Raw genomic sequence first — 11,018 nt, 5'->3', positions numbered from 1 at the left:
ACCTCTTGTTTCCATTTCTTAGAGTTCATTTCGATAAGCATCATTTTATATGATTGTAAAGCTCATAGCAACTGAGCCCTTGTGATACTCTCCTAAGAATATTCTCCTTTGTTATCACTGTGTTAATGTTCAGAGTCCTGTTTAATTTGTCATGTAAAAGTGTATATTTACCTACTATCTATTGGGTATACTTGTAGATTTATTGGCACATTCTAATTATTACAAATGAGGAAACCCTGCAACCTATGTTTCTTTGGGTCTGGTTTACTTTGCTTAATATCATTTTCCAGTCTTTCATTTCCTTACAGATGGGACAATGTCATACTTTCTGAAGGAAGCATAGAAATCCATTGTGAACATATACCACATTTTCTTGATCCATTTGTTCACTGAGTGGCATCTGGGTTGGTACCATATCTTAGCTATAGGAAACAGTACTGCAATGAATGCAATGGTTGTGCTGGTGGCTTTAGTGTGCCTGGCTTGTGGTCAATTGGATAAATTCCCAGGAGTGGAAGTGCTGCACCATAGGGAAGCTCTCTGTTTAGTCTTTTGAGGTCATCACTTCCTATATTGAGTTAAAATGCATTAATAGCTATTGGTCTATGAAAAATGGATATTCAATTCTAACCTATAGTATTTCCTTTGAACTTTATATAATGAGTTGAAATACATGCCACATCTCACCAAAATCCTTCCTTTTCTTCACACTTAGCATTCCAATGCCCCTGAACTGGTTTAAGTATTACAAATAAAGTAATTGTAAAATTTTTCTCCAATTCTATGGCTCATTATCAATACATTGCATTCTTTCAAAAACTGAGTTTCTTATTTTAACACTAGAATCTTTGCGATTTGAGATAGTATGGGTGTTCAAACTTTCACATCATCCTTTCTCTGGGATACAGACAGATGGAAAATCTTCTGCCTAAATTTTTATCAATTGTACAGCCAGCCTCTAGAAGCCACTGGCTAGACTTGATGTAAGTCACTTCTATTCTACTTCAATTGGCAAAACCAAGTGAAATGGCCACAGGCAATTTCAAATTTGAATTACAGTGCAAGAATATCAATGCACATCAAGGAGAGTCAAGAAAGGAAAAATAATGATCATCAAGATTAAGTGAATTTTTTATATAAACTCAGATGTGCAAATTTTTCTTAAAGGAAAATGTCAGTAGCAACAAAAAATAGTGGGAAATGAAATAAGATGATGATGGAGAAAATAAAGGCATGTTGAGAAATAGCTGGGAAATGATAGTACTCTAAATATCTCTAAAGATGTGGAGACATCCCAATCTCATTAGTCTAAATGCAAACTTTCTTAAATTGCTTGAAGGTTTTCTGTATCTAACATAAACTCTTCCTAAAGCTAAGAATTCCAGAATAATGAACACAAGTTCTTGAATTTTCAGATGGAAGTTTAAAAAAAAAAACAGTGCCAGGTAATCAGGAACTCTCAGTCTTCTTCTTTTTTTTATTTTTTTTTCGGTCATGGGGCTTGAACTCTGGGCTTGGGCACTTTCCCTGCACTCTTCAGCTCAAGGTGAGTCCTCTACCACTCCCAGTTTTCTAGTGGTTTATTGGAGATCCTGCTCGGGCTGGTTTTGAACCATGACCCACAGATCTCAGCTAGGATTACAGGTGTGAGCCATAGGAGCCCAGCACTCTCATACTTCTTTTTGGAAATTCTCATTTTTCCTTAATTCTCCTGAATTGTGGGAAAAATTCTTGGCTACACTGAGTTCAGAAGAAATCTGGTTCATATACCAAAAGTCAACTACTGCTGGACACTGCCATTACCATACAGTCTTGTGGGAATAAAGAGCCCACATCAACTTGTGTTGTCCATCAAGTACTATTTAGATCCTCTGAACATGGGCTTAGACTTTTGACAAAGGCTCATTTTGCACCCTTAAGTGCTAAAAATCAACCGTGATCATCCTTTGCTTGAGTTTTTCAACTTTTCTAGGTTGGTACTTGCCCTTTTAATGCCCATATCCAGCCATGCTTCAGTAATAGTGAATCTCATTCGGTTAATGAAATTAATGCCTTTGATTAAGAACTACTGACTCTTTTAACCCAATGATGTCGATCATCATGGTTTAAGCTGCATTGCCTTTCAGCTTGTGAAATCCCAAATGTTCTAATGGATCCTTTTTTTACAGATTTCATAACTGCACTTTCTAGAAGCTGCTTTCACCCTTCTTGTCCTTGAATGTGGGAGAAAAAAAAATGGGAAGATGTTGCTTTCATTAACTACAAATGAATTCATTCTTCTAAATGGGAGCATATCAGCTTTCAGTCACAGTTCTTTCCTGGAAAAGCAAATCAAAACAAAAGAAAAACAAATCAATATAGAAGCAAAACAGACCCCATGAATGGCTTCCCACAACATTATTCCAAGAAAGATTTTTTATTAGTGATCATTACATGATTGTTATCAATGCTTTTAATATGCAATATCTTTAGAAACTGGAAAGGAAGTTTAAACATCATGATGCACCTGGAAATCCGTGTTTGTTGAGTGAGTGTGGGAATGAATATGCATCCACTATTTCATGCTGTTTATGGCTTTAAGTGATGGCAGTGTACCAGTAGCATGCAATATTACCTGAATTACCTGGGAGCATTATAGCCAGTGCTATATCAGCAGTTATTTTTTCCAGTTGTTCAGAGGCTGTGAAAATTAACACAGACTGGTAAAAACACAGAAGATGTATCTGGGAGCCATTTTTGCCTCTCAAAAAGGTGATTTCCTTAGATAAAACACTGTCTACAGGATCACAGAAGATGAGAGGCACACTGGGCAGAGACCAGCATCAAACAAATACTAAGAACAAAAAGCACCATCAGAGCACTCAACACCATGTGCTACAAAGCAGACTTCAGCTAAGATCTGATATCATACTGGCAAATATCCTTTGCTTATCCATGAGGCTGGGACAAATAAATTCTGAGCTGGTTTAGGAGAAAACTCATAAAGAGCTGTTGGAAAGTTTCCTGCATGACTGAATCGAATCAAATTGAGTCAGTGACTACTTATAATGTCTTAGGTGTCAAGAAACATGTCTTAGGTATCATGCATGTCAGATCCTTGTCATCAACCAGACACAGACCTGTCCTCTCGAAACTCTCACAGCTCTGTGATAACTAACACACTTTATAGCAACTTCACTTGATTAAAGCTAGGAGAACAGAAGAAAAATAGAACACTTAGCCCCCCAGATATGAGGTCAGACATCACAAATTGTCATTGGCCACCTCTACTGACAGATTCCTTATCTAGAGATCAGAAACATTCAGATCAGTAATTGCATCTATACTAAACATGTCCAGACTTTTTTGTCTTCATGGCATTGTCTCAATAATACCGTAGACCAACTTTGTGAATAGTGTTAAAAGGAACCTCAAGATTATTTAAAGCACACAGGAAAAAGTCAGTAGATTATATGAAAATACTACACTATCTGATATAAATGGCATGAACACTTGCAGGTTTGGGTATTTTCCAGGGGTGCAGAGCCATCTCCCTGTACATACCAAATGACACCTGTATTTGTCAACATCCAACTTGTTTCTTCCTTCCCATCTTTCCCATCCTTTTTGCACAGGCATACATCATTTTACCCAGTCACTTTTTATTGATGGATGTGCATTCATTTTGGCTTCTGTGTCCATTCCCTACTGGATCTCAAGTCTCCTTTTTCCTCATTTCTTCCTCATTGACTTACTCTCAATTCACTCATCTGTGTCTCTAATTTTCTTTGTTATTCTGACATGAGAGTCATTTATAGGTATTCTTTTTCATAAAAACAATATTTCAGAGAAAGTACAAATTGGTCCTTGGTAGTCAAAAACTCATCATTGCAAATCCAGAAGTCTGTCTCCCTCCACTGTTCAGCAAGGAGAGCAGCAAGACATTTTCTAACTTGCCTGTGCCCAGAGACCAAGATGCATTGATGTATGCCAGATTGCCCACTCAAACAGGGCAGACTCTTCGAGAGAGGGTGAATGGGAGAATCACACTGCTACTTGGCTTGTCATTCTGTTCGCCCTAATGCTGCTATCATTGATACAAAATTCAATTCCAGAGAGCTGACAAATTGCATTTTTCCTTTCACAAATGCCTTGAGCCTTTAGCTCAATTCTTTCCAGTGGTAACAATTTCACAATCCATGCAGAAGGATGTCTGACCAGGTGACAGTGCAGCAAGTAGCTGAAGCACTGGGACCCATTCAAGCACTTTTACTTTCTGACTTGTCTGCTTGGGGGAACCTCACATCTATTTCTGAAAACTCCCTCAGATCCTCTATAAGGGAGTTCATCACCTACAGATAAGAGGGTGTCATGAACAGAAAGATAAAGTGTGGGATGTCACACTAGCCATCTTTAACCCTAACTCCCTCACTATCTGTATAAGCAAACTAAAGTCAACCATTTGAGTTGTTTATTAGGAATTCTTGAGACTGGTGGACAAACCCATTCAAGGCTATCCACATGTAAATGGTTTGGGATCAGACGCTCTATCAGTATTTTTTGAAGGCTTCCTGTGTAGTTCTAACATACAACCAAATTTTAAAACAACATATAGGTAGACACAAATTCACACAAACTGTAGATAAGGAGAACACTGTCCAATATCTGCTGAGGGACAGAATGAGGGTATGGATATTCATCTTCTGCCCTATGTGTGTTCTTATGGTATTCCTATGATCTCAGCAGGGAAGCAATCACCCTATTCCCTCTAGCTGAGTTTAATTTTTAACTCTTTTAAACTACCAGAACATTCATTATCACTTACGTCCTGATAAACTAACTTGTTTACATCACTGTATAGAATCTCTTAAGACTATGAATTTGACATTGTAAAGGCCACCTTTACATGCTCTATAATAGTCTACATTGCCTGGGATTGTGCCAATGTGTTCGGCCCAGGATGAGTTCTATGCACCACCATTGACCCCTTCCTCCACTCACATCCTCCATTACCTAAGTTGTTTTTTTTTGTCCTGCTGGAATAACCACTTTATTTCTTTTCTATCTCAATATTCAAATTCGCAGGTCTATTTTTTGTTTTTGTTTTTATTTTCTGTTTTCATCAGTCATGGGGTCTGAAATATGGGCCTGGGCGCTGTCCCTCAACTCTTCAGCTCAAGGCTAGTGCTCTACCACTTGAGCCACAGTGCTTCTGGCTTTTCTTTTTCTGCTTATGTGGTGCTGAGGAATCAAACCCAGGGCTTCATGCATGCAAGGCACACACTCTACCACTGAGCCACCTTCCCAGCCATGTCTGTTTTGTTTTGTTTTAAATCACATATCTGTCTGACATCACTCTCTTACTTCCTTTCTTTCTTTGGTTGATATAATCTGGCCTACTGAACATTTGCCCTAAATGCCATCTATAATTCCAAAAACAATGAGAGCCTCTTCATTCTCTTGTGATCATTTTCAGTCTTTATTTCCTGCTCTAGAGATCATGGTTAAAGGACGATAAATGGAAAAGCTGTTTCCCTGAAGGAAAAAGATGAATTCCTTTGTGGCAACCTCAAAAATAGCCTGCTGTATATTATATTTTTTATTATTTGCCAGTGTACTGCAAATCATGCTTTGGCTTTGGCTTTTGCTGTAGATATCACCTACCTACTTACTACTGACCACTTCCTTTCCCTTCTTGCTCTCAATCTCTCTCTTTTTCTGTCTCTGTTTCTCTCCTCATGCACACACACACACACACACACACACACACACACACACACACACACACATATCCATCTTTCAATGCACTAGAGTTTTAAATACCATTGCTAAATTTATTTTTCTGATATCCTCTTTTTCATTATTCACAGTTCTTGTTCATCATCCAGGGATAAAAAGATTCTAGCTCTCTTTTAAGAAAGAGAGCTTTGACCTCCCTAACTACTGTCTGTCATCTCAACAGGGCTGCCTCTGAAACAGGTGACCATGTACAGACGTCCACACATTCAGTAACAAAGTATTTTCCTATTGCTTCTCCAACTAGATTGTAAGCTCACACTCCACATTAAAGGAGATGCTCTTCTCTTTTCTCTGTATAGCATAATTTAATCTCCCCCAGGAAACAGGAGAGAGAATACACAACAGAGCTAGATGTACTACACGCTGATGGCTCCAGAGTTTACTCTAATCACTTTCAATGACTGACTAATTTAGTCCTTCATCCCCTAAGAGACAATCACTGTGATCAACCTCATTGTTCAGGGAAAAATGATATACAAAAACATCAATTAATTTAAGTTTATATAGCTAGGAAGTAGGAAAGACAGTTTGCAAATCTGAGCCAACTATCTCCAGAGCTTGCAGTATAAATTTCTATTTTATATACGTGCATATTGTGTTGTGATGAAGACCAAAAGACATGGTGCTATAAATCCCTTAGTACAGGGTCTGCCACAGAAGTCCATTGTAGGTTGTCAAAAGAATAATTACATGCTGGACATGGTGGCTCAAGTCTGTAATTCCAGCTGCTCAAGAGGCTCAAGTTGAAGGGTCATAGCTCAGGGTAATAAGTTAGTTAGACCTTTCAGAGAAACAATGGAAAAAGGCAGTTGTAGTGTTTCATGTCTGTAATTCCAGCTACAAGGGAGTTGTGCACAGTAGGATCACAGTCTCAGGTTCGCCTGAGGTAAAAGCATGAGCTCTTATCTAGAAAATAAGTAAAACAAAAAAGGATTGGTGGAGCATGTGCCCAAACCCAAGGCAAAGAGTTCAAACCCTAGTACCAACCCAACCTCCACCCCAATAAAAGAAGGCAAGAAAAAAAAACTATAGAATTATTTTTGCTCTGCATCCTACTATGTGACATGAGTGGTTCAGTTATCATCTCTATACCTCAATAGCTACACATTAGTACACAATATCAGTGCAACACTAAAAATCAGATTGGAGTAATCATCAGGCTTCATCCACTGGTAGGCCTCAAAAGCTGGCATCAAACTCATGGAAGAGTTTTCTAAGGTGCATACACATCTCTCATTGTCATCCTGACATGGGAGATGGACAAGCCCTGAGCAGGTGGGTAAAGGAGGAAGCTAACTATTGGGCCATTTTTCAAGCCAGTCTTGTCTGAAATGTAAAGTCACACTTATTACAAGATACTGGGTCAACTATTTCTTCGTGTGCTTTCAAGATTGACACTATTACAGTGCTTTTTGCTGAGATGTGCTCCCTTGCCAAAGGGTTCATTCAACCTTTATCTCTTACTGAAAATTTAGCTCAGCACTACTCGGCAATTACCCAGTACTTAAAACACCAGTATTATGCATTTATAATTAATATGGATTTGATATCGTTTTCCGCACAGTTTGTAAGACAAGTCAATTTGGAAAGGTACACAGCTATTCAATAATGCAAATGATGTTTATTTAAATTAATGCATTATGAGCTTTTAAAACTGTGGAATGGATCTCAGAGTAGTAGTTGGAAAAGCACAGTCTATAAGCAGAGAGCCCCAATTCCAAGTGTGGATCTGTCAGTTACTACTAGGTCAAGGTGGGCATTCTATATAACCTTGTGGGTTACTGATTTCTCCAACAGGGGCTAGAGACAATGAGGTCTGCGTCAAAGGATGTTGTGAAGAATTAGTGTGATGAGAATGGTTGACATATATTGGTGGCAGAATAAATGGTATCCACGTTCTTTTTTATTATTCTTTTTATCATGCAAACTATATTATTGGTTCTTCCCACTAGGCTAAAAATAGGAAATACAATTTCAGATCTGAGCCTCAGAAGATAATTAAGTTTTGGTCTGGTGGCTAAGTAGGCAACTTTATGGTCACAGGATGTAACAGTACTAATGTATGTTTTTATTATTTTCACAAGTATTTATTGAGTTGCTGTTACATGTTAGGCATCCCAATAGGTGCTAACTATAGAATGAAAATGGGCTCTACATTCACAGATTCAGAACTCTTTTGTATTGGGTCGCTAGCAAGAGGAGGTGATGGTAGACTGCATTTTCAAAACTAGTTTTGATAACATTCAGGAATACAATTGAGAATAACCCCTCAACCGACAGAGATGATCTGTACACCAGATATATTTTTTATTCAGGAGCCTTGTTTCTTTCCAATAACTGTACAAACAGATGCAACTACACAAACAAATACACACATACTTTCAGTTACTGATTCAAGAGCAAGTGTATTAGTGGCCATATTACTCATTCTAGCCTGGATTTTTTCTCATTACAAACTTTATTCATGGATCTCTTTGGTCTATTATTTGAAAAAAGTAATTAGTATAAAACTATTAAGAGAATATAGGACATTGCTGAGTCTCACAAACAAGTTTGAGCTCAGGAACCTTTCAAAATTTGTTTGACTCATTGTATCTGACCCGATGATAACACATAGTGAGAAATGCTTCCAGACCCACCATTTTTTCTCATGGCTTTCTCTGCTTTATAGCTAGTGAACATTGTATTTGAGCACATTGCATGTAATATTAGTTTCTTATTCTTGAAAAGCGGGAAAAATTTTAATCGTTTTTTTTCTACCTGTGATTATGACTACCTCATTTTATTTTCAAAACTAGGTATCAGGTGAGATTGGAGGATATTAAATATTTGAATCCTTTCATTTATGGTCTATTAAATGCTTCTATACCCAAAGAGTGTAAACTTTGATCGACAGAAAGCAAATGCTTAATTGTGTTAGTTTGCATGCAGCAAGTAAATTTACATTGCAAACATATACAAACCCATTACAGTTCATAATGCTAAAGGAGACATTAAAGGAAAAGAAGTAAGCCATGGCTCATGTTCAAGGTGATTATTTAATCTGAAGGTATGAATTTATAAAACCACATTATTTGAAAACATTAATAATGTTCTTTGTGTTGGTCATAATACTTTATCACATTTAGTATTGTTTCATACTTTAACAAATTATCTGTAAAAAATTCTGCTCATTGTTTTATTTTTTAATATATTTTTATTGTAAACAAACTGTGCAGAGGGGTTACAGTTACATGAGCAAGGCAATGAGTCCATTTCCTATTGAGCATTATTACCCCTTCCTTTGTTTTTCTCCTACCATCCCTTTCCTCCCCACCTCCCCACCTCTTCCCTCCCCTCCTCCGAAGTTGTAAAGTTTGTTTTCAGCATAGGGTCTTGTACATCTCGCTGTTATAATGGGTCGTCCTGTATCCTTTTTTCATCATTTTGTTATTTCCCTTCTACTCCACAAATTAGAAAAATGTATATACAAGGTGCAAGACACTGTAATCAAATACAGTAACAACAGGGGTTATATCATGGAGAAGAACATACAAAAGAAACAAAAAAATCACATAGTACATTATAAGTACATTAAAAAGAACATCAAGAAAGAAAAAAAACCACTTGTGTCCCTATCTTGGGGTTCATTTCACTTAACATCAGCTTATATGGTCATATGTGTGTAGCTTTTGACATCTTCTGCTTGTGTTAGACATATAATAGTTATTGTAGATAAGGGAAACCATGGGACCTATGTTTATTTGGGTCTGACTTACTTCACTTAATATAATTTTTTCCAAGTCTTTCCATTTCCTAACAAATGGGGAGGTGTCATTCTTTCTGATGGAGGTGTAGAATTCCATTGTAAATGAACTTTACAACTTTGTGGGGGGTGGAGTAGGGGAGGTGAGGGATAGAAAGTATAGGAGAAAAACAGAGGGAATATCAATGCTCGACAAGAAATATATTCATAACCTTACTCATGTAACTGTAATTCTTCTGTTCTGTATCTCTACAATAAAATAAACTTTTGAATAAAAGCAAAATCGATGAAATAACATAATAACAAAGGAAAAAATTAAAAGAATCATTTAAAATAAAAAAATTTGAGATTATTTTGGGAAGTGGGTAGGAGGAAGAGGAGAAAGAGGGAGAGTATAACTGTAATGAATCTGATCTGTACACATAATGGAAGTACCAAAATGAAAGTCCTTGTAAAACGAAATGATGCTAATAAAAATGTGGTATGAAACCATCCAGAAAGACACTAAGGCAAAAGAAAATAGAAAGAATAATCTAGAGGTGTAGCTCAGGTGATGAAATCTGCCTAAGTACTTTGGGGCCCTGAGTTCAATCCCCAGTTCAATCAAAGGTATTTTTAAAACCGATTTTATCAGATAAAATTTGTCTATTGGTATACCAACTAGACCCAGTATGATTTTAATAGTTTTATAATTGAAAATAGTAATCTAGGATTGCTTACTTCATCATCACATATACTAAAATTGGAATGACACAGAGAAGATTAGCATGGATTTGCATCCCTGAGCAAGGATGTCACACGAATTCATGAAGCTTTCTCTCTCTCTCTCTCCATATATATATATATATATATATATATATATATATATATATACACATATATATGAATATATGTATGTGTATATACACATATATATATATGTATATATATGTATATATATATATGTATATATATATATATTACCATAGCTAAGATGTGGAATCCACCCAGATGCTCCTCAGTGGACAAATGGATCCAAAAATGTGGTATATATACATAGTAGAGTTTTCTATGTCAGAAAGAATGACATTGCACCATTTGTAAGGAAATGGAAAGAATTGGAAACACTTATAGTAAGTGAAGTAAGCCAGACCCAAAGAAACATAGGTTGCATGTTTTCCCTAATTTGTAGTCATTAGAACATGCCTATAAACCTACAAGTAAACACACTGGATTCTAAAAGACAAAAAATTACAACAGATATGATAAATTATACAGAACGGTAAACATTCACACAGTAAGACCATAGGAGGAAATCCTTAGGAGAAGATCACAAAGTCTTGGGAGCTAAGTGCATATGATCATATGAAATGACACTTATTGAAATGAACTCCAAGAAATGGAAACAAAGCATTTTTGTTATTTTGACTTTTTTCCTCTCTTTGGCCACTGTTTTTTATTTCTGTCTTTTATCTTATATGTAAATTTATCTGTTTAGGGGAGGGTACATATTAGA

The 11,018-nt window shown here is 36.6% G+C and overlaps 1 pseudogene; it reads left to right on the top strand.

Moving 5' to 3' along the window:
* The first annotated feature begins 10,235 nt into the window (after window positions 1-10,235).
* Window positions 10,236-10,349, top strand: LOC138822413 (U6 spliceosomal RNA; annotated as a pseudogene).
* Window positions 10,350-11,018: the final 669 nt, after the last annotated feature.

This window comes from Dipodomys merriami, unplaced genomic scaffold (genome assembly GCF_024711535.1).
Source record: "Dipodomys merriami isolate MVZ:Mamm:240054 unplaced genomic scaffold, mDipMer1.0.p SCAF_11, whole genome shotgun sequence".
Classification (NCBI taxonomy): domain Eukaryota; kingdom Metazoa; phylum Chordata; class Mammalia; order Rodentia; family Heteromyidae; genus Dipodomys; species Dipodomys merriami.
Note: the sequence above shows the minus strand (reverse complement) of the source record. Positions and strands in the feature narration are given on the sequence as shown.